The sequence below is a fragment of the Rousettus aegyptiacus genome, unplaced genomic scaffold (assembly GCF_014176215.1).
Source record: "Rousettus aegyptiacus isolate mRouAeg1 unplaced genomic scaffold, mRouAeg1.p scaffold_m13_p_11, whole genome shotgun sequence".
Classification (NCBI taxonomy): domain Eukaryota; kingdom Metazoa; phylum Chordata; class Mammalia; order Chiroptera; family Pteropodidae; genus Rousettus; species Rousettus aegyptiacus.
Genome location: NW_023416286.1, coordinates 11,822,242 through 11,847,968, shown reverse-complemented (window position 1 = coordinate 11,847,968; position 25,727 = coordinate 11,822,242). Strand labels below are relative to the sequence as shown.

Genomic DNA, 25,727 nt, shown 5'->3' with positions numbered 1-25,727 from the left:
CGTCCGTTCGCTGGATTCTCGTCAGGGAGCCGGGCGCCTCCGAGGGGCGGGGCCGGGCTCCTACCCACGGCACTGAGTGCGCAAGTGCGGGCCGGGCAGTGAGGAGTTACGGTTGAAGGTGGTCCTCCCTGGGTCGCCGTCCTGGGTGGCTTTGTGCCCTCGGCATCTGCCACGTCTAAACTGTTTCAAAGCACTTTTGTACTGGAACTCCACAGTGTAAATTAAGATCGCTCCTAAGCGAGCTTATGACTTGTGGCCTTTGGACGCTGATTATAATATTTTGCCGCAAACCGCTTAAAATAGGAGACGTGAAGCTGGCATGTGGTAGTGTCACAACCTGGCACCGCTAGATAGCAGTCAAAGAAGGTAGGCACTGCCTGTTTGAAAATGGTATAGTGGAGAGGAAGTGGGCTGGACTCGGGCCAAGTTGTATTTGTGTTGAGAGCTAAATGATTTACTCTTAATAAATGTATTCTCTCTTGGAAATTTATTTATTTGATTTTTAATACTATGACCTCTAAGTAAGTCTTAAATAACATTCATTAAATATAGTGAAAATGTGTGAAGAGGAACATTGACAAAAGTTTAAAAAACAATGAATGACCTATCATTTTTACCAGTTGTGTAATTGCTGGTTGGTAAATCTTGAGTTGCTAAAGCCTGGGAGGGAACAAGTCCTGGCATGTCCCCAGCACAACTGTCAAGGAGACATTCTCCCATTTATTCCTTCCTCTTCTCCTAGTCAGGTTTCCCATTTCATCTCTTGGAAAGGAAAGCAATGACTCCAACAAACGATACTTCCATATTACAGTGTTTGGGTGTTGATGTGTGGGTGTATCCTTAGCTACATTTTATTTTTTTAATTAATTTTTTTTAAATGTTGATATCGGTTAATGAAATCTAGCATTTCAGGTGTACAATTTAACAGTAAGGCATATATATTGCATCCTGTGTTCACCTCCTATTTAGCTACATTTTAAGGAGAGGCACAGTGGAAGGGAGATTTCGAATTAGGCAGATGGCGTGGTTGGCCCTGTCCTGCGAGATGGGCTAGTTAGTGACAGCCTCTCTGAACTTTAGTTCTATCATTGGCAAAACAGGCAGACACTAGTGTGCTAGAGTTGGGTGATGAGAGCCAGTTGTTAAAATTTTACGAATTTCATGAGCTAGAAGTTAAACATTGCTATTATTAAAAGTTAAATTACATAAACTTACAATTTAGTTATAGTAAAAACAGGTTTAAAAACAAAACATAACTCTTTATTATTAATGCCTACAGCACCTGGTCTTCCTAGGTGGTCTCCCACCCAAGTACTAACCAGACCCAACCCTGCTTAACTTCTGAGATCAGACATCTGGCTTGTTCAGGGGGGCATAGCCATAGACCATGGACCATGACTCCACTGGAGCATGAACGCAGGACCTTCTGTGTGTAAAGCAGATGTGCTAACTGCTACACTATGGAACCATATCCAAAACTTATAACTTTCTAATTGTTTTATTATTTCACTATTAGCTATTCTTATAAGATTATGTCTATTGTATCTGTATTTGGAAATATCATTCAGTGGTGTGATACTGCACATCTCTTCCAACTCTGCATTCAGTGATGTCACCTTGGTGTTTGTGTTTACACCACAGAAATTGTCAAATGCTACAAAGCAGGGCTTTACTTATTGGTGATTGTTTCCAGATTTAAGAAAGTAATAGTAAAGTTGTTAATGAAGATTAAACTTAAAATGTTTCATGTCTGTGGCTGCCGCATTGTCACTAGGCCCCCAAATTGAAGAAATATTCTTTCAATATTTAAAATCTATCACGATTTCAACAAAGACGTTGCTTACATCACAGAAGAACAAGTGAAGTTCTGGCATAAATCTTCATCGTTTATTTTTGTCTTCATGTAAACAAAAATATCAGCCAACATTCATGTTGGAACTATACTCTTTTTCAATATTATAAGCAAATTCTTTGCTGAATTGGATAGAAATCAAGGATTTATTTACAGTTTGAGTTTGTGACACTATTGGTGAAATAATTATAAAAACCAATGATTGATTTTCCAATAGATAGCAAGTCACACTGAAGTATGGGCGTATGGAATTTACAATAGAGTCATGTGTATTTTATCATTATTTATAAATCGTATACTGAACATTCTGTTTTTTAAAAATTTACTGGCATACCACTAAAGACGGTACTGTTTAAATCCTAGCACAAATTCTTGTTATGGTGTTTAATAAATGACAGTAGAGTTTTTTAAAAAGTTTTATTGAGCTACAATTTACATACCATAAAATGTATGCATAGAAAGTATACGATGTACTGATTTTTAGTAAATTTATAGAGTTGTACAACTATCACCGCAATGCAGTTTTAGAACATTTCCATCACCCTGCAAAAGACCTTCCTGTCTATTCTCTGTCAATCCTTGCTTTTTTTCCTAGCCCCAAGGAGCCACTAACTGACTTTCTGTCATTGCAGATTTGCCTTTTCACACGATATATTGTCTTTGGCACCTGGTTTCTTCTACTTGGCATTATGTTTTTGAGATTCATCCACTTTGTTGATTGTATCAGTAGTTTGTTCTTTTTTTATTGCTGAATAGTATTTCACTGTATTGTTTATTCACCAGTTGATAGACATTTGAATTCTTTCCAACAATCTCTATAATGGCAACAGGTGTTATTATCTAGTGCTTAACATGTAATGGGTCCACAGACTATTTCCTGAATTAACAAATAAGTGAATCAGGATGAAAGGAGCCTGGATGGACATAGGACTTTTGGGTTCTAGGCCTGGCTTTGTCCCTTAGTGTCAGTGTGACTGACCAGGCGGGGACCAGGACTCTCTGGGCCTTAGTTTATCAATTATAGAATGATCAAGTTGGTCTAAATAATCTATAAGCTCTTTCTTAAGTTTAGAATATAATATACTGTAATGACCTTTTACTGTGCTCACCCCTTGGGATTTCAATTCAATTAGTTTGGTGTGGGGCTAGGCATGCATATTTTTAAAAAGATGTCCAGATAATTCTAATATATAATCAGGGTTGAGAATCAATTAATTATCTGTTATAGTTAAAATGTAATCTAGTCTATTTATATATACAGACAGATACTCTAGCTCAGGGATTTATAACATAGTGTGTTTGTCACCAACCAGTAAGATTTTGAATATATGGTATTTTTTAAATGATAGAAACTCAAATTATAGTCGAAGCAAATTTTTAGCATTATTACCGTTGTTATTATTTCATGTTGATTCCATTCATTTGAATCTTCTTTGAAGACTTACTACTAAGAAAAGACATTATGCAAATTTTGGGTGGGCTTTCTCATCTCCTCTGCGTATCTCTTTATTACTTCCCTATAAACATACACATTCCTTCATCTGTCTTTTGAAAATGATGCTTATTTGTTATCAAAAAAGTCCCTTTAAATGGGAAACAGTGAGATGAAGTGCATGTTTTCTTTGGATCATGTTTGGTTTGCATGAGCTTTTATGGTTGCAAGGAAGAGAGGCCAATTAAAGGGACTGAAGCTCTGCGGGGTGGGTTTGGATATTGCAGTGAAGTGAGTGGATGGAACTCGAACCAGAAAAGGCATCAGAATCAAGGCAGAAGTAGGGCCTACTACTTTCTCCACCTCTCTCTCAAGTCATTTGCTTCTCTCTGGACAGTTTTCCCCTTTCTACCAGTGTTCTTCACATCCTTCATGACTTTGATCTGCATATGCCTTTCTGATTGGTCTGTTTGGTCTCCAGATGCACGCACTTTCCTCTGCTCTTTTCTGTGCTGTGGGGGCTGACCGATATCAGGACTCCCATAATGGCTGGCTTCCCATCTTGTTTGGCTAATGAGTGAGTCACCAGAGGACAACAGGAAAGTGAGAAGTTAGGGTGTTTCTTCCTTATCTCTCACTCCACTTCTCATCTTTCCAAGGCTACAGCTCCTGCTGTGGGACCATCTGCATTTCTAGCCTTGCTGAGCTCCAGTAACTATTTCTGCCTCCTGTCCCTTCAAGGCAAGAGTAGTGATGGCTTTTGCTACTACTCTGTGTGGCCTTATCATCCCTTGTTTATTCTCTTAACCTTGCCTGCACTTCTGCAAATAGGCCTTGATTAAAATCTCTTCCATTGAACCATGTGTGTCTTCTGTTTCCTGCTTGGACTTTGAATGATATAGTGGTCATTAATGAGTTTCGAGTTCTGCAATTCCTTAGGATCTTTTGGTTTCAATTCTCACTGCTCACAGGTTGCATTTCTCCAAGGTTCCCAATTCAGATTCCCAAGATGGCCTATGGACAGTCTGTATCATCTTTAGGGTAAGGTGCCCATTTCTGAGCCAGTCTGTGTTTGCAGGTGGAATCCCTTCATATGGAACATGATTCATGGAGCTATGACCTACCATTCCCGTAAAAGTGGATGTAGGCCATGGGGACCAATGGACTCCTATAGTACTGCTTTAATTCTCCTTTCTCAATGTTAGTGTAATTTAACTCTGACTTGGCTTCTGCCTTTGCTAAAGAAAATTGTGTATGTTTAATTTTTTTGTGTGATTATAATTCAAATACAATTATTTTAAGACCAGAACCAGAGGTCCACACCTTTTTCCTCGACTTCAAACTCTGTAGAATATTTCCCCTTCTCTATCTTATATTTAATTTATTTCTCACTTTCAGACAATAGTATTATGCTTCTCTGAGAAGTACAATATGCCGTGTGTCAGCATTGAGAAAAGGAACCTTTTTAATTTTCTTTTTAAATCATCCTAGCTTTTCTTTCAAATTATGAAACTTATTGTTCGCAGACTACCAATTCTCAGCAAAACAGAACTTTATTATTGTGATAAAGTACAGTAGAGTGCTCTTAATTAAAATCAGTTATAACCCTCATTTATCTCTAAGAAAGCTTGTATAGAAATAAATTAGGCCTTGGATTTTCTTTTATTATTTCAGAAGAAAATAGAGTACCTAACTACACTATATATTACAAATATGTAATATCGATTGATTACTGATGATTCTTGCCTGAATAAATGAATGTATGTGTGTGTATAATATTTATTTATTATCAGTATGGACTCATGGATTTCTATTGTATTTAATGGATTACAATCCATTACTTACAGTATTGATGTTGCTGCTCAAATTATTCTAGATATAGCTGGTAGTCATCCTTCAAGCTGATTTCTGTGTCCTTTTGAGTACTTTCTTTCTGGCACAAGAAGGTATTCCACACTCATACCTTCCCAATCTCAGTCCTGGAATCACCCTTTTCTCACTTCTTTAAGACTTTTTGGTTCCTTTTAGTGGGGAAATATATCTAGAAACCGAAATCTGGGTGTTAGACATGCTCACTCCTGCTAGTCACTTAGATAGGGACAAAAGGGAAAAATATATCTATATTTATCTATATCTGCATATCTATATCTACCAATTATCTATCATCTATCCACTTATCTATCATATATCTATCGTCTATCTTTCTATATCATCTTTTATCTATCTAATCATGAGTTCATACTGATTATTTATAACTCCAGTTTGAGACCCCTTGGATGTCTCCCTTGCCTCCCCCATTCCACATTAGTATTATTTTTCTTCCCAATGAGTACCCTGGTTCTGATATAATAAATTTGTTTATGATAATTTATATTATACATATTCTATATTAATATTTTATTTAGTCAAAGTTTATTTTCAAATAATTTATTCTTTACCTCTAGAAAAGTAAAAGGCATATTAAGAAAATAAAAATTAACAGTTTATTTATGAGCCCATATGCCTATTTCTTGTACTCATCAGTTCATAGGTAATACATGACTATAGCAAAACAGACTGTGCTAAGATTTTTATATATACTGTTTGGATTAGTTTAGAAGAGCCAAGAGAAAATATTTTTTGAAAGAGGATTTCAAAGAGATGTTGCGACTTAACACCTTTATATTTATGTTATCAGTGGTCGTATCAGAGGACAAAATATTCCCAGATATTAGTGCCTAATGTTTTGACTCTAGTCAGAGCTTGAGTGCCTATGTTTTTAGTCTTTCATACACTAAATCATCCTGAATATAGGCTAACACAAATGTCACAGAATTTATTGCTCATATGTTAATAAAATACAGAATAACAGGAACATACCCACAAGAGTGACCACCTCTGGTTCCTTTACAACAAGGAGAGTTCTTTCATCACCACATGACACATACTAATAACAGTTGTGATGTTATCAGTTACTCTCATTACCAAGGTAAATCTTCATTTGAACATAAGCAGGGGGACTTAAAAAATATTTTTCAGTAACTCAGATAAGTTCGGTCCCAGACAAGTAGTGCGACTGGAAGAACAATGAGAAGCAGGATTTGACTCATGTGAGCACAGAGCTGACACCTGGATCTGTTTGCTATGGTAGTAATAGTCTGGGTTCTGCCGAGAAACAGGTTACCTTCTCCTCCTTTGAGAGGAGACAGGCGATGCTGGAAGGCAATATGGGTCAGAAATGCAAAAAAGAACCATGATCCTGAGCTCTTGTGACCAAGCTCTTGTCTTGTGCTGTGAGAAAGAGTCCAAGGCCAAGACAAACAGCAAGCAAGTGCAAATTTTATTAATGCAAAAGTACGCACTCTAGAGGGAAATGTGAGCAAACTCAGAGAACTGAGTCACACAGAGTCGTCTGGATTACAGGCTTTGTTTTCCTCAGAGGGCAGGACCTGTAGATATGGTACTTGCAATGCAGATGATAATATGATTAGCCAAAGCTGAACAAAGGACAAGGGAAAGACTCAGGAGCAATATCCTAGAGGAGAAGGGGAACGTCCCAAATCCTAGGCCAACTGCCTGCCTCACAAGAAGGACATAGAAAGTTCCTGGAGGCTTCATGACTTAGTTTAAATTATTTAAATTGTTTTTGTAATTAGGATGTTTTGTTTTAAGATTAGCTGAAATGATGTATTATACTCTATCAATTTATAGCAACATTAATTTTTCCAGAGATAGGAGATCTATAAAAGTATGAGTAGCTTATTTAATCAAAGGTCTACTCTAGTAAATAATTTTTAGGCAAAAAAAAAAAAAGGCTTCTAATTAGAGAGTAGAGAATAATTCTGGTAGCATGAAGTAATGTTTGTTTTCAACCACCTCAGTCTGAGCAAATCAGTGGCCTTAAGCTATATTTTAGAACCAGTCTTAGCATGACAGCTTCATCGAGGGAATCTGAAGGGATTTCAAATGACATATATACAGTAGGGAACCAGGGAAAGATGCACATCATATGATATATAAAATATGCACTTCACCTGCAGATATACCTTACTGTTGAAGTATTGTTATGTTTGTGCCTAAAAACACAAGCATTCTGGTATATTTTGCATAATTTCCATAAAAAAGATAAATATGATACATTTATAGTTGTATATGCCATATTCCTAACAGGAGAGGACTTCTATTTGACGAGGTATGGATGAGAACCAAATCTTGTACTTGTAATTTTACACATTTGATGCCTAGAATAGTTAGTTTCCCATAGGTTGGTTTCTGGCTCCATACATTTCAGACCCCTTTTCTCCTCCACTACCTCATGTTAGGAACCATAGGGCACAATCACACTGTGATCTGACCTCTGGTCCTATGCTTTCTTGTCATAATGCCCAATTAGCCAGCATAGTAGGCAGTAGGGACATTCCTGAGAACCATTGCTGAAAACAGGTGGAGTAAGAGAGAGAGTCGGTTAGCAATCTCTTTATTGTGAACCATATACATATATCCCACTAAACCCAAACTAACTGTATCACAACTTGTCTTCCCCCTAACTGGATCCCCAAATGCCCAGGGACTCTTCAACACTACCCAACATGAGAGGAAATATGGGAGAAAGGGAAGTTTAAGTGGAAAAATACGGGGATCTTAGTCGATTTAGGTTAAGTTGCCTTCTTTTGCAAATTTCACAAAAGCATGTGCCCATGTGGACATATTGCTGGCCCCCTTCCAGCCTTAGACAGACCTGTGAAAAAGAAAGGCCCTAGAGCTTACATGTCATTGTTTGTGCATAAATCCACATCTGGTTTTAAGTGCTTTATACAGATGAGAGTGAACTGGAAGCTTGTGCTTCCACTGCCTCTTACAGAGGAAATATTTTATTGAGTCCTCCTAAGTGTAGGAGGACTATGGTTTGGAATTACTCTACGTGAAGAATTATTAATTACATAAGCATATTGAAAACATAGTCAGGCTGACTCACTGTCATTGGAGCTCATCTTTACCTTTTCTCTTTTTCTTTATAAAAATCTTTTTAAAGTTTCTTTTTAATAAGCTCCAAAAGATTACTGTTTCTAAATTAGCAGGAGACTGAGAGAACTGGCCTATCTCACAGATACACTGTTAGTATTCAATGAGATAATATGCTGGTGCTTAGTAAGTGCTCAATTAGGAATAAGAGCAGGGTAAGCAATTTGTTAAAAGGAGTGAATTGGTATGGTAAGGTTTAGAAAATAACATATTTTTTCCTAACACTGTCTTCAAACCTGTTGTATCTACTTTTTCTTTCTCATCCCTGCATAATATTTTGGGAAGAATCCCATAGTTTTTCTATTCACTTTCGTAGTTTAATAGTAGTCTCATTTTCAGACTTTAGAAAGTTCTAGGAAAGTATACCAAAACTTCATTCTTTTTCATCTACTTTAAAGTTTCTCTCCTCCCTAACTCAGGCTTGACACAAGTTTGAAAGGTGACTAGGGAATGATGGGCAGGGGGCATGCTCAGTTTGTTCATTTTTTTGCCTCCCGCTTTCTCCTCTACTTGTTATTGTTATTTTTAACCACTCCAAAGTCAGGCACAGGGATGAAGGGAGCTAAAGTAGAAGAACAAAACCTTACAGAGCAGATGTTATTGTAATCTGCTACTAGATCCTTCATGTACAGATGCCCTAAGATGACTTTCTTTCTGGTGGATCTTCAATGAATTCTGTTCCCCTGACTTTGGTTATATCCTTCACTTAATATATTCTTGTGGATCATGATAATGCAGCTCACAGTCCTTTTGAACAAAGTTTTTTTCAAGCCTATAAGGGATAGAAGAGGAGCTGGCTCTTGTTGCTCCTGCCTTTTCACCCTGTAAGCAAGAGAGCTTCAGCCAGTATCTTGCCTTTAGACTTTTTCTAAGGAAGATTCAGGTAACAGTCACTGTTATCCCCTGAACTCTAGTGCAATTTCCCTGAAATGTTCTTTCTAAGTTAACACATTTATCTGGAAATATGAAGGAAGGGAAATGCACAATTCTCTTCAAAGAAATCTTCTCCATCTTTTGTAATTTTGTCACCCTCAACATCTCTTAGATGAAGATGGGGGCTGATGGTTGGGGTTGGGTTTCAGGTTACAGAACCAGTCTGGAACCATACTGGTGTCCTGGTACCTGGCACTTTAGTGTGGACACTTATCTGTTGTTCTCAGCCCTGGGACTCACTGGGAACTGTGAGACAATGGGAAGAGAAATAATTATTGCTGTACTTTTGGAAGTCATAGCTTGTTCTACTTAGAGTGTCCATATATACATATTTTTCATGATGTACTGTTATTTTCTCACTTGTGCCTGACATTTTTCATGTAAGAGGGCTCTAATGTTAAGGTACCCTGATTTCCAAGCTACACTCCCATCATTCCAGTTTGTGTACCATTCACCACCACCACCACATTTCCAAACCCTTTAGTCAATGTCACTGTCACCATGGTCATCGGATCTGTGCAGACAGCACTTTGTGATATGCACTAAAGGAGGGAGGTAATAATTTGGGAAAATACTGAATTTGGATGGAATTAAAATGTAATAAAAGTATTGTAGGCTCCTCCTTGCTACCAGAGAATTCTTAGCTGCTGAGCCTGGAAACCACACCACAAGGAGACAGATTTCTTCATTAGTTACATAATGATGGACTTCAGGAAGAGGACCTTCATCTCTTTTAACACTACCTTTTAGGAACATCCGCTATGATATATATGTAGAGGGCAATGAATATGAGGTTTCTGAGAGGAAAGCTGAGTATTGAGGTGGATTGGAGACACAGATAGAACAAATTAAAATTGGCAATAGGTACCTCCCAACTGAAAATAATATACTCCACATGGAGGTAGACATGACCAAAGGAAAGCTTGAAATACAATATTGTGAATGCTTCCTGGAGATCTGAGCACTAGAGAATGATCTTGTATAGACAAAAGAGATTAAAAATTAATTAAAGAATTATGTCAGGTAGCTGGGAACAAACAAATGATGACTTGGAAAGAATGCAACATGCCATAATCATTACTCTGGAAATCAGAGCAGTGAAGAATCAAGCCATTGAAAGAAATGCATAAAGAGAGTCTCCTGGAATTCATCCAGCATCTGAAAGGAAATGGTCCTACAACACCTAAGACAAATTAATGGACACTGACTCCGTGGCATCCAGGGACTTGCCTGCAGTCAACTACAGCTCACATGTTCTTGTGAGGTATGGGAAACCCCTTTATCCTGTGGACCAAAGAGTCCATCTGCAAAATTATGATTTGCTGTGAAAAGTCAAGTATTGGAAACCAAACTTGTATTCTTTTGAAAATTTGTGTAGAGTCAGTTTCTAAGCCAGGCAAATGTCATAGCTTCCTGGTGGGGGAGTAAAGACAAAGATGACAGAGGCCAACAGCTAAGCAGCACAAAAATATTTGGGGATGATGGATGGCTGGTAAATGACTAAATTCGAGGAACTATAGTTAAATATTTGTTCACCATTGTTGGTGATCTGGGTCATCTCAGAATACAGTCAAGATGCTGCTTGTTTTGCATAATTACCCTTTCCTCTTTTTATGCTAGTCTTTTTTAAATACTTTGGGCAAAGCAACAGTCACCATCATTACTTCTGTGGCTTATGGAGCAAACCAATGATTGCTAGCCATCCCCTACAACCTTTGTTCTTCTTCTTTAAGAGTATTTTGGCACCCTGAGTCTCACTGTGTTTTGCATGAGAATGGCTCTAAGGTTTGCATGCGGTCAGTCACATGGCCAGAATCATGCCAAGAGTCCTGACAGACTTTGAGAGGCTCTTTGATGCCCAGTGACTCCTTACATGTGCCTCAGCCCATCTTACTGGCTGACTTTGTCCTTTAAAGTGCTCAGAATGCAACAAACAGATGACAGTAGCCCATTTTTTTCTAGAACAAAACCTCTATACCTTATAGATTGGCATATACTTAATTCATTTCTAGAACTTTGGTGAACAATTACTTAGTTGGTGAAAGAGTAGCTCTCTACCAAACAAAAACGTTTGACCTGCCTCTAAATGAGGTTATTTTAGGTTTGCTAGTCTGAGCCTGGTTGACTTTTGGGTAAGAGTTCATGCTGATTAGGGTCAGTGAAAGTCTAATTATTCCATAGGACTATTTGACTCCCCTTGTGTGGGGTAACTTCAACTTTTGTCCCATTGAAGGCTCTCTAAACCCAAGGAATAGGACTTTCTTAAAAACATGTTAAATCAATCAAGAAGTCATTCAAATAAAGCTAAAAATCAAGGAGGTTTGTTGTTGGAAGGACTTTTACAAATAAGGGTGAAAAACACATGGGTTTTCACATCTATATTATGGATATTCACTACTACTTTTAAGAAACTATTATCTCATATATACAGAGAATAGACAAGAGGAAAAAGAATATACTGGAAGAATAACAAAAATATTTTTTAGCTAAGGTTATAACTTTAAGTGCTACTGAAATTCAGCAGAAGAACTAAATCAAGGTGCTAGGTTTTTAAACTAAGAATCAATAATAGAAGTCCTTAAAATTTCCAAAAGTGGGAAAAAACCCAGGGATCATCAAGTAGTTTATAGCTGGGCAAGAACTCCATGGTGGTTTTTAACACAATATACATATTCATACATGTATATTTTCCTGATACGATAAAAAGCTGTTTTGTATTTTTCTTTCTTTAATAAGGTAACTAAATATGAAAAATAAAATAATGTTTTAAAGTTTTTCTATTCTAGTAATATCTTTATTTGGAATGCATAAGGATATACTTATGGTATGCCAATAGGGCAAAGGACCAACCTGGAAAGATACCAAGCCTCTGGAACAGTGTTAAGCTAAGCAGAGGGGACAGTGGTAGGTGTGTAAATGCCCTGCCTTCTAAGGCAGCTCACAGGCTTTGGCAGAGCCAGATGTCACCTGGGAGAGGGATCCAGCTGAGGCTTTTGGACTTGTCATCATCAAGCTGATCGAGAAGGGAAGGTTTAGGTGTTGAGATGCCCATTTGAAAATGCATGAGGGGCTGACATGAGAATGAAATGGCAGGCACAAACTTTGTTGCGGGGAGAATGCTTCTATTGAGGGGAGTGCAGTTCTATTGTGGGGAGCATGCTTCTGCTTCTCCTCTTCTTATTATTGTGCTCCCCTTCTGCTCCCCAGGGGACTGCATGGGTTCTACACATACATTAGAGTACAATAGTAGCATTCTGCCACACATGCATGTTACAATAAGCTGAATTATGTTTACATATTTTAGGCGCAGGCATCCAACTCCACTAATACAACATTCTAAATCTGGGGTCCTATTCCTAGCTGCAAGTCTGGATCACAACCAGACCTGGGACCAACCAGGCCTGGGACCCACACTCCACCCCTTCAAGCCTTTGTGCATTCTTCCAACTGGGCCTTTCACCTTCTCTATCAGCTTGGTGCTGACAGGACTATTGGACTTTTAATTGCAAGCACAGGAAAGCACCTCCCCCCACATAAGGAACAAAGACATAACAGTAGTGTGGCTCAGCAGAACCTTGGCTCCAGCCCTTCTCTGCCAAAATATACATACATATAGGAAGCAGTTGTGGCAAATTACTTATAATTGTTGAATCTAGGTAGTGGGGATATGGGTGTTCATTGTCTTAGTTCTTTAATTTTTCTGTATATTTAAAATGTACATATTAATATACCAAATATAAATTAAAGTAATTATTCATTGAATACAAGGAAGGATTTTTCACATTTTGCTTGAAAGATATACCTCATTGTTTTGCAATATTTAAAATTTGGCATTTATTTTTTTCATTGACCACCTCAAAAATTTCTCAGCTCATCTAGGGAAGCACCAGCTCCTCCACAGGTGAGATCAAGGGCCAGCATCTAATCTTTGTAACTGATCAGGTTTATTTTTTATCCAGTTGCTGTAACATGGAGCTCTACCAACAAGGCACCCACCTTAGACAAGTTATTCCTTGCTTCTTCAGTATAATCTTGTTTAATTGAGCTTAATGTAAGTTATAGATATAGGAGGAAAAGAGTACATATTTCTCATCTCTTGAATTTACACCATATTGCTGAGTTAGTGCATTGATTAAAGTTTGTTATGAATGGTTAAATAAAATAAAATAGTAATTTCTATTTTGAATACTGAATGTATTTGTATATCCGATATTCTGAGAATACCTAGTATTTCAAATAGAAGTGTGAGATCATAATTGGCCAAACTTTTGATAAAGTTCTAGATGATTTGTCAAAGACAGGGACTACAGGTTTTAAGATTTATTCAGCCAAGAACCTTTTTTAAAAAGGCTTTGTTGGCATAAAATTTACATACCTTAAAGTCCACTCATTTTAAGTGTACAATTTAACTTCTTTTTAGTATTTACAGTGTGAAACCATCACAATAATATAATTTTAGATAATTTTTATCAACTCAAACCTTGTACCTATTAGCACTCATTCCCCATATTTTCTACCCCCTCTTTTCTACTCTAGCCCTAAGCAACCACTAATTCACTTTCTGTTTTTAGTGATTTCATATTCTGGCTATTTTATTACATGTTATCATACAATATGTGACCTTTTGTGGCTGCCTTTTTTTCACTTAGCATATTAATCATTCATTCTTTCAACAAACATTTAATGAGCTTCTATTATTTACACAGCACTGTCGGACCTGGAAATACCAAGATAAATAAGACATTGTCCTTTAAGTAGCTTACAGTAGGGCTCCTTGATCCTGTGTATTAGTCAGGATTCTCCAGAGAAACAGAAATGACAGGATAAGTAAGTAAGTAAGTAAGTAAGTAAGTAAGTAAGTAAATAAATAAATAAATAGGGAAGGTGTTTGTTATAGAAATTGGCTCACGCAGTTCTGGAGGCTGAGAAGCCCCATGAGCTGCAAGCTGGGCACCCAGGAAAGCTGGCGGTGTGATTTAGTCCAAGTACAAGACTGGAGAACTGGGGGCACCATGTCCTAGAACAGCAAAAGATGGGTGTCCCAGCTCACCAGAGAAAGCAAATCATCCTTCCTCTACTTTTTTGTTCTGTTCAGGCCCTCAAAGGATGGATGATGCCCATCCACATTGGTGAGGCAGATCTTCTTTTGATTCAAATGCTAATCTCTTTAGAAACAGCCTCACAGATGTTGCAGGAAGTAACACTCAATGGAGGAAATTGGACGCTCAGACAACTTTGTTAGAGGAAGGAAAATTTATTCCTGGCAGAGTGTGTGGGGTTAACAGCACCAAAGCATGAGCTCTCTTTGGTTAGATTTATATACCTCTGCAGTGTCCATGCAAGGGGCATGGGATTCCTTTGTCTGAGGTTTCATGAGTGCCTTATGACTCAGGAGGGAGTGCTTTGGGTGGGGAGCTGCAAGAGGAGAGGAATTTCCAGACCATGAGTCTTGCAAGTTGTTTGTCTTGTAGAACCCACAACCTTGGCATTATCAGCAGCACTGTCATAGTATTTGCGAACAGAGAGACGGGACACCACGGTTATAAGCAGGAAGTAGCACTCAGTGATGCCGGCACCTGCTCAGCGGATTCCTATCCAAAGACTGAGTCCCAATTGTAACATCACAGACAGTTTTATACAGTCGTGTTATTCCTACATAGCTACAGAGATAAGGAAGGACATTCATTGGTTGGCAAGGCATGAATTAACAGATGTGAGCTGGAAATTCCTTGAGGTGGGGGAGGTAGCTGTGGGAAAACATGTTAGCTGGAGAGTCTTGGGTGTCAGGAGGGCAGTCAAGAACAGACTTTAACTGGCTGAACGGGTCATTTCTGTAAGCCCTTTCCTTTGCATTTTTCAGATGCTTCCTTTCCTCTCTTACAGACATACTCAGAAATAATGTTTTTCCAGCTGTCCTGGCATCTGTTAGTCCAGTCAAGTTGATACATAAAATTAACCATCATAACCTATTAGACCCAACAAACTATCCTTCATTGCCATTCATCGAGATAATGACTCTCTCTCTTTCTGTGTGTGTCTCTGTCTCTGTCTCATATATATAATTTAAGTATTTTGTATTAAGCCTATTAAAGTTAATTTAAAATGTCCTGTCACATGTTCGCAATTGGTTTTCATCACTTTGCAGCAAGCCCACTGGCTGAAACCCTCTCCACTATATAGAGTAAGAAATGCTGCCATAAATTCTTTTCAAACAAGTGGATGTGAAAGTTTTAGCTGGATCCCAAACCTTTTTAATTAGACTGGTTAAATCATACTTTGTCCTCAAAATGCTTTTGAAGATCAATTAATTTTTCTTGAAAATATTGGCTAAAATATTCCACATTTGTTTAAAACCACCTAATATGGTATAGTAAAAGTTCACTGATATTTAAGTCCAATCATTACAACATCCAAATGAGAGCAATATATTTCTATCAGTATCTTTTTATCTCTCTTCATGTTAGATTGATTAAGCTACAAAGCAGAAAATAAAAATACCCAGGGATCAAGGTTATTTTACATATTCGATTTGTTGAAAACCCATAATTCCTTTCAGTATAATGAGACTGATCCCTTTTCTAGTTTAAAAAGGATCACATTTATTCTATAAATGTATCTATATGAAGGCTAGATCTGACCGCTTTGCCCCCACATACCCACGTGATAGGATTAGTAGTAGTGGAGACTCGGACCTCTTCTCCCTCTTGCATGAGCGAACATGAAGTGTAAGCATCGTACATAATATATTCTGCCCAAATTTTTCAACCCGAACCTAATTAAGCCTATAGAACAAATTTTCTGTTTCTAGGGTAGAGAGGGAGAAAAAATTAAACCACACCAGGACACATCAGAAACATGCAGAAAAGACAAGTGGCTTGGAGGAAAAAAAGTCAATGTCATTGAAAACTTTTTTTTTTTTTTAAAGGGTCAAGAAATTTTCTACATCAAAAGATGTTGTCTGTAGTCATGCAGCGGGAACCTGCAGTCGGGGAAATCGCCGTCAGCTACATCCCTCCGCCAATAAGAGAAAATGAGCAAACAGGACCATAATCTCAGAAGAGATGAGCAGGCCCAGGGAAAGTCCCTAAAGTGACACCTGTCCATTAGTTAAAAGAGCTGTCCTGCAGTTAACTTTTTCCCCGTTGGCGTAGTAAAAAACACAACCCAGATGGAGATTTAAGATGTGAATGAGACATGTGATGCCTGAAGTACACTGCGCAGGCACAGGGAAGGACCTGCCTCAACATAGTTTGGGGAGAGAAAAAGGAAAGAGGAAGGGGTGGCCCTTAACTCCAAAAGCCCATAAAACTGCTTTGCCTCTAAACCTCTGGGAGCCACACCCATTCTTCTCCAGAGTGTGTTCCCTTGGTGCATCACACTGTCACCTTAATAAAGCTTGCTCTCGGCAAAACTTCACCAGCTGTCTTGATCGGTATCCGAGGGGGGCAAGTATCCTTGCGCTGGTAACAAAGACTGAAGAGATGTAAAACAAATGCAAAGTGTGAACCTTGATCAATCAAAAAGAACAAAGCACAATCACAAAGGATATTTGGGAGACAATTGAAGACATTTCAAAATGGAGTATTAAATGACATTAGATAATTTTGGATTTTTTAGATATAATAATGATGTGATTGTGTAAGAGCATATCCTTATATTTAGGAGATATATGACTGAGAATTTAGAAGTGAAGTCACATATCTACATTTTACTTCGAAATGTTTTAGCCATACAATACATACATACAGGAAGCAATATGGCAAACTACTTATAAGTTGAATCTAGATAGTGAGGATATGGGTATTTATTATCCTACTCTTCACTTTTCTGTATATTTAAAAGCATACATATATTAATATACCAAATGTAAATTTAAATAATTATAATAATTGTATAAAGAGGACTTTCCCCATATGGCTTGAAAGATATACTTCATTGTTTTGTGATATTTCAAATTTGATATTTATTTTTTCATTGATCACATTAAAAATTCTACAAAGTCTTTAATGTGAGCCAAAGCTTTAAAAAAATTCCTTGGAGAACTATCTTACTTGGACAAGACATTCAAACTCTATTGACATTCAATAGATTCTTGGTTATCTATTGTTTAAAGGATTACTTTTAAACACTCATTGATCTGTGTTCTTTTTCTGTGTGACACTTAGTAATTATGTATTGCTGATGATAATGAAATGACTTTTTAAAAACATTTGAGATTTCTTTTTAAGATTGGCTCTAAACTGAACTAATGTTACTAATCCTCTATCTTTTGTATTCATTGTCAGTGGTTTTGAAAATAGCATTTTCTCAACAACTTTTTCTGTCCTTGCAACCTTAACATGTGCAAGTGTTAAAGCTTCTTTGTTATAGAGGATATTTTCATCTACTTGTAATAAAGATCTATTCACATTATGCAATTGGTTTCAATTTTTGTAACCTATTTAAAGCAATGTTGCAATGGAATAGAGAAAATTAATATGATTTCTTTCTGTCATCTTTATAGTAGTGTCTTACATAGCTGATGAGATTAATTTTCTTGAATGTCGTTCTGTAACAATGAGCCCTATCTCTTTCTGCATAGAACATGTCAAACTTTCCAGTGACAATGTTACAGTTTTCAGAATTCTTTTAAGCATCAAAAATATATATCTATCTTTTCTAATTGATCAACATGTTTCATTGTAAAATATTCATTTAATCTTGATGGGGTCCTTTGCTTAATTAGAAAAAGAAGGGTGTTGTCAGAGTTCATACATTAGTTCATTTGTACAAAAAGCTTTAAAACTCAATTTCAAATAATTAACTGAATATTTGTACACATTTAAAATTTATGTTTGATATTTTAAAATAAGAGCTAAGAAAAGAAATTTATATATTTACTTAGAGTCACCATGATTCTATAGCTACAAATGAAGACTGATAGAGTTGTTCTGTTTTGATGATTCAGATACCACCCTCAGTGCTACTCTTGGTGGCCTGACTTTCTGGAGCAGACACAATATGGTAAAATTCTGACAAAAGTATATTCTGTTTGAAGTTTATGAGGTAGTTTTATTTCTTTGAATTCAATATATATTAACATCATGCAATCATACTTTTGGTTATATATAAACCAGCGTTTGAATCTCAACTCAGATAATTACAAATAAGTTTTTCACTTATATGAAAGTCCACTAGAACATTAGAAAGTTGGACATGCTGTGAGGAATGGTCCTTCATCTGCATATTGTGAGGTGTTTAGCATTTCTGGCACACCTCACTAAATGTTTATAGCACTCTGCTCCTCCAACCCCTAATCTTGTGACCACCAAAAATGCTCCTAGGGGCCTATATCACATCTTTTGAGAAACACTGGCTTAGAGTTTAATAAGAGTTGGCAAATATTTAAGAAAAATAAAATGTTATATGTATTATGAATGTATGAGTGATTCTTCCTGAATGACTTAAGAGCTTCCTAGAAGAAGTGACACTTGAGCCTTGCAATTTAGATCCATGTGGATTAAGATAAAAGCACATGTCAGATAGAAGGAACAGGGGATAAAGTTTATAATGCTCAGAGGCCTGCAAACAATTTGATAAATTCAAGATGCAGAGATGAGGTTTATCAAGAAACAATTCAGGGAGGTACATAGAAACCAGGTATGGGAAAGGCTTGTCTTCCAAGCTAAGGGGTTCGGGCTTTTTTATATGTGTGGAGTTTTGAGTAAGGGACTAACACAATCAGATTTGCTTCTTAGAAATGAGTGGATTAGAGGGGTATAGGATGGGAGGCAAGAAAATCAACTGCCTTTAATATAACTCTCCATCAGCAATTTTAAGAATCTACCTTTTAATAATTTCCTGGACCCTAGCCCTCTCAGAAGTGTTATTTCAGTGTACTTTTTTCCTCTCAGATTTTGTAGTTGTCTGTCAGTGTTACTATAACAAAATATCACAGATTAGCTGGAATATATGATAGAAATTTAGTTTTCATAGTTTTGGAGGCTGGGAAGTGCAAGATCAAAGTGCTGCTAAGCTAGATTTTGATGTGAGGACTTTTTTCTTGGCCTGTAGGTAGCTTCCATCTCCCTGTGTGCTCATATGATCTATTCTTTGTGCACGCATGGAGAGAGAAAGAAAGAGAGAGCACTCTGGCGTGTCTTCTCACTGTGTCCTCACATAGCCTTTTCTCTATGCCCAAAACGCTGGTGCCTCTTCCTTTTTTTTTTTTTTTTTTTTTTTATAAACACCCCACTCTTAATGAATTAGAGAACTTCCCTTATAAGCTCATTTAACCTTAGTTGCTTCTTCACAGATCTTTCTAAATACTGTCACATTGGAGGTTAGGGGCTTCATGTACACCTTTTAGGGGAACATATTCAGTCTATAAGGGGTGTTTAGAGATAAAATTTTTTGACTCACACTTTTTTATCTAGCAATAACAAAACAGATTCCCTAAATTTAACATCCTCTTTAATACCAGTTAGTTCTTATTGCATTTTCCTTTCCCTTTTATGTCTAAAGGACTTTAAGATCTCATTTTTAGTTTAATTTCTCTTTAATATGTTCCATAAGGTTTCAATCTTACTCCTAAGAAAATAATCTCCTTTTAGCTTAACTTGTCTCTTCCTTTGCTTTATTTTCTCTTCTGCTTATTTTTGATATTAATACCGACATGTTTTTCAAATCACTCCAGTTTTCCCATGACATTTTGAGCAATTATGTTCCCTAGAGACAGTATTTTAAAACTATCAATTTTTTAAAAAATTTCCCTTGGAACATCAATAATTTCTTTCAACTATTTCTCTAGTGTAATTTAAAAATATGGCTTATTTTTCAATAAGGATGCCCATTTTTTCTTATTGTTTTATTAGTAAAATCTACCATCCTTTTGTGATTGATCCCATAATTTTGGTGTAAAATCTAACCTTGGTTTGAATTAACAAATTTGGGAGCAACTTGAATTTGCATACTTGGGAGTGACTCAAGACTGTTGACAAGCCACATGAATTTAAGATTATTTCTTCCAAATTGTCCTCTTTGCTCTGAGTGTAGCCTATAATTGGGGTGGTCAGATCTGGTACCATCTCTTGTTTGAGCCTGACATTAACAGCTGAAAGCTAGACTCTTCTTTGCTATTGCTCTGTGACTCACAAAGAACTTAAATATCTTTGCTGACTTGAGTGAAAACCATAGTAGAAGCAGAAAAATATGCTGCTAAACTCTACCTCTTCCTAGGCATGACTTCATTGGGACTTTAAAGGCTCTCTCCTGATGATGTAATTCCTATATCAGCCCGGCCTGCAATCACACACCTACCTGTGTATATGCTATTCAGGGCCATCTTCAGCTGCCCACAGACTAATTTGCTTTTCCACCGCAACTCACGTTTGTGTATATTATTGTCTCAAATTGATTTGTAAAGCTAATACAATGTTATGTGTTAATCTCAATTTATTTATTTTAAATTTATTTATTTATTTTATGGTAACATTGGTTAACAAAATCTGATAAGTTTCAGCTGTGCATTTTAACAGTAAGGCATATATTAACACTATGTGTTCCACCTCCCATAGTTAGATTTCTTTCTGTCATCACATATTTGACCCCTTTTTACCCCATCTACCTCCCTTCTCCCTTCCCCCATAACCTCTGGTAACTACTAGTCTATGAATTATATCTCAACTTAAAAAGCACCCATTATTCCACTATATTCTATTGGTCACACAAACTAAGACTTTGTGGGAGGGTTCTACACCTGGGCATAAAGGCAAAGAGGCAGATATCATTGGGTGGGCCATTTCGAAGGCTGTCTACCACAGTCAACTGCTAAAATAAATAATATCCCTTTTAGTTTTCCTTCGTGGTTACCCTGACTAACACAGGACATATAATAGTATAAACTTTAATATGCTAAAAAATATATATTTGGGAAAATACTTCATTATAGACCAAGCAAGTTCAAAATTAATTCTAACTACCCATACAAAACACGCCTTTAAAAAAAAATGAAAAAATTCAAGTACATTTAAAAAATCTTGCACATATCCAATTAGGGAGGAAGAAAAGCAGCTTTCTTTAAAAGGGACAAAATTAAGTTGTTTTCCTTAGACTCCTTTGCAATACTGAGTACCTAAATATAATGGAAAATTTGTAAAAATTTTGAGGGGGAGAAATGTAATTAAGAATTCATTCTCAGCCAAAGTGTGTTCTTGTGCAAAGACAAAGACATGGAAAATAAATTTGTGAATATACCCTGTCGACTGAGGGGATTCAAAATGTAGAACTAAAGAATAGAAAAATAAAAATTAATGAAGTACAGGGACTTATGCATATAACTGACGTGAATATAATCACAAAATTCAGCATAAAACAAAACTATTGAAAATAAGGACACGCAGGGTTATAAGAATGAATAATTACATGTGAGTAAAACAAGTCCTCTCTTTAGCCATATGAAACCTTGGAAGTGGGGAAGAAAATAATGAAGTACAGGCAGATGAAACTCTGCCTCTTGTACAAGGCAGGATGACAATTCCGACACCTACACTGAGGCTGCAAAGAATAGTAAAAGTTGGCCAGGAGAAAGGTGGCTTTTCTGGAGATAGCAGAAGCCCACTCCGAGGTAAACAGAAAACCGTTTATGGGAAGAATGCCAACGTTTCATAAAAGCATTGAAAGGGTAGGAGTGCCAGATTCAGAGACAGGCAACACGGAGATGCAGTCACGACAGTTGGCCCCCAGCCCCTGTCAGAGCATCGCCTAGAGATGAGTGAGTCCTAACATGAGCCTAGCCTTTGTGTCACACCTCCCTAGAAGACGAAGCCAGACTGACCCAGGCTGCTGCTGCCTGGAGGAATGCAGAGCTTCCCTCGATCACCCGGCAGAGACAACTCAAAATCCAGAGGCCGCACAGGAAACAGACTTGATTGCTAATGGGAGGGTGGATGTCAAGAGGTCCAAAACAGTGAATGTTTACTTCAGTGGGAGTTCTGCTACCTGAGGCATAAGCCAGATCACAAAAAGCCTTTAAGTCGTGCTAAATAGTGTGGTAGTTTTCCAGAAGAACTGGGGAATAAACGAAAGGTTTGGAAGGCGAGAGTAACAGATATATTTCTACTTTAGGAATATGGCTCTGACACCTGAGAATATCCAAATTCCTTCAATAAGAGACTTGACCAAACTCTAGCATGGTTTCTTTCAGCCTAAGGTCATATCCTTAGAACGACTCAGCCCCCGTGAGTTCCCACCTGAGTTCAGGCTGCCAAAAGGATTTGCCCTTTGCTTCAGTCAACACTTGAGAGGTCCCTAACCTCCCTTTTCTTAGAACATCGATTTTTTGAAAAGCAAACAATTGTAAATCTTTCTTCTGTTTCATTCATTCATTCATTCATTCATTCATTCACTCATTTATATCCCAGAGTGTCTTTCTTAAGGACCTGTAAGCCATTCTCTCAAAATGTAATATAAGGATACAGTCCCTTGTCTCTCAGTGTGTGTGGGAGGGAAGAAGTCTAATTTCAATAACTGCCTCTTAGCAAACACAGATGACCTACTCACAGTGACATCGACCACTTATCTTCTTTTTGTAATTTTTTACCTCCTTGACTCTGCCTGAATCCCCTCTAATTTCCCCTCCCTATTCCCTGAGTAATATTGCATTGTATATATGCATCTTTATCCAATCATCTATCCATGTCTTGGACACTGAATAATGCTGATATAATGCTGTATATCTTTATGGATAAATGTTTTCAAATATTTAGGGTAAATACTCAGAAGAGGGATTGCTGGTAATTCTTTTCTTTTAAATTAATTAATTATTTTTTTATGGTAACATTGGTTAATAAAAACTTGTAAATCTCAGCTGAACATTTTAACAGTAAGGCATATATATATTTACATTGTGTGTTCACCTTATAGTTAGATTTCTTTCTGTCACCACATATTTGACCCCTTTTTTCCCCATCTACCTCTCCCTTCTCCCCTACCGTCTGGTAACCACTAGTCTATAGTCCATGTCCTTGAGTCTCTATTTGTTTGTCCTGTTCATTTGTTGCTTTTAGGTTTATATCCCACATATAAGTGATATTATGTGATTTTCAACGTTTCCCATCTGGCTTATTTTGCTTAGCGTGATTATCTCAGGGTCCGCCCACATCGTCGCAAATGGCAGTATTTCAACTCTTCTTATGGCTGAGTAATATTCCATTGTATGTATGTACCACAGCTTCTTTAGCCAATCATCTACCATAGGACACTTTGGTCACTTCCATGTCCTGGCCACCATGAATAATCCTGCTATGAACATCGGTGTGCAAATATCTTTTTGTATATAAGTTTTGAAGTCTTTGGGGGTAAATATCCAGTAGAGGGATAGCTAGATCATAGGTACATCAAGTCTTAGTTTTTTGAGAAACCTCCATACTGTTTTCCACAGTGGTTGTACCAATTTGCAGTCTCACCAGCAGTGTATGAGGGCTCCTTTTTCTCCACATCCTCTTCAACATTTGTTATTACTTCTCCTGTTGATTATAGCCATTCTGACAGGTGTGAGATGATATCTCATTGTGGTTTTGATTTGCATTTCTCTAGTAGCTAGCAATATTGAGCATCTTTTCATATATTTTTTAGCCATTTGTATGTTGAGGTGGCTTCTTCTGTATATCCTTACTCATAGAACTTCTGTCCAGCTAGACTTCAGACAATTCTCAATGATAATTGTTCTGTAGTTTAGTTGTAATTTTGATGTGGTCATGAAAGGAGGCAAGTACAGTGTTTATCTACTCCTCCAACTAGAAATAAATCATTGGAGTTTTAAAGTGGAAAATTCAATAATCAGAATTTAATATGGCAAGTAACTTCATAAGCATATTGGCATGAGGGGGTCCCCCTAATATCTCTCCTTGAAATTACACAACTGAGGGATCTGCACATCAGAGCTTCTGAAAGTAGGCAAACTGGGTAAGCAAGAGAGGAGGCAAGGGAAAGGAGGGAAAACTGGTGCTGCAGACACAGCCTGGAGCTCTCTATGGGGCACAAGGGGAGGCAGGAAATTAGGTGACATTTTCCACTCTCTGTAGCCCCAAGTATTCCTGCCTGAGCGATTAGCATATTCCATGTGGCAGAGCCCAGAGATTACAGCAGAAACCAGGGTGAAGACAGAATACAGAGAGGCAAAAGACGTGTTTTAGCAACTGCAATTGCCAGACAGAGAGCTGAGTCATGAAGCCTGGCCACCTCTGCCCACACCCTCCCAGGGCCAGCAGCAGGCCCTAGGGGAAACTGCAGCTACGAGTGTCAGGGTACAGAGCAGAAAACCTGCAATTCTGGGAACTGAAACACACTGAGGCTGCTCCCAGTGACAGGAGTGGAGATATAGAAGCAAGAAAGCTGAAGCTTGGCACTCAGCATTACTGGAAGGAAAACAGCCGCAAATACACAGGTGGCCTCGCCCAACCCACTGCACTCCCACCCATCCAGGCTGATTCAGGAGGAGGCAGCATAGCACTGTGTCTGGCTGCTGGAGCAGTGCCTGCGGGCCTTTAGGGGCTCTTCAGAGGCTCAGATTTCTATCACCCATCACATTCTCCCATGGAGGTGGAGCCCTGAGATGAAGCTACCTGGTCACAAAGGAGACATGCCTCCACAGAGAATAAAGGGCATTTTTTTTGCCACAAAGCTGAGATTCAAGTGGCTTGGGCAGTGCAGAAAGATTGTGTACCACCAACTGGAAAAAAATCTCTTCTCATCACCCTGATAAAGAGAGATCACTCTAAATAATAACAAAATGTTTTTGAAAAGCAGAGTATATTCTCATTAATGCCTAGGCAGAGAAATAGTCCATAAAACACCATGAACACGCAAGGTGACAAGGCAGTTCAGAAAAATGAAAAATCTCCAGAAAATAAGCTTCAAAAAATAGAAATGTGCAATGTAAATGACAGAGTATTCAAGATTGTACTGAAAAATTTCAACTAGATGCAAGAAAATTCAGGTCGACAGTTCAAAAAACTTAGAAACAAAGTGAATGAACAACAGGGATACTTTACCAAGGAGATCCAAACTCTAAAAAATAACCAAATAGAAGTTCTGTAGGTGAAGAACTCATTAAAAGAGATGAGGAATGAAATAACAAACTTAAGAAATAGATTTGACCAGATAGAGTAAAGAATTAGTAATATCGAACACAAAAACCTGGAAATGATGTAGATGAAAGAAGAGAGAGATATGAGAGTAAAAAAAATGAAAGAACTCTACAAGAACTATCTGACACCACCAGAAAAAGCAATATAAGAATAATGGCTATACCGGAAGGAGAAAAGAGGAAGAAGGGAATAGAGAACCTATTTAAAGAAATACTCATCAAGAATTTTCCAGTTCTGTAGAAAGAACTGGATCCTCAAATCCAAGAGGCAAACACAACACCGAAATATCTCAACCCAAAGGCCTTCTCTGAGACACATTATATTAAAACTGTCAAAAATTACTGACAAAAAAACCCCCAGCAACTTATAAAGGAAACTCCAT

At 37.5% G+C, this 25,727-nt stretch overlaps 1 long non-coding RNA gene and 1 pseudogene across 1 annotated transcript; one reads left to right on the top strand and one right to left on the bottom strand.

The window, feature by feature from the left end:
- Nucleotides 1–14: 14 nt before the first annotated feature.
- LOC118609343 lies at nucleotides 15–17,630 on the top strand. The gene is made up of 2 exons (XR_004953313.1): nucleotides 15–366; nucleotides 16,144–17,630. It is a non-coding gene; the product is annotated as an uncharacterized LOC118609343 (long non-coding RNA).
- LOC118609719 lies at nucleotides 1,271–1,386 on the bottom strand (annotated as a pseudogene).
- Nucleotides 17,631–25,727: the final 8,097 nt, after the last annotated feature.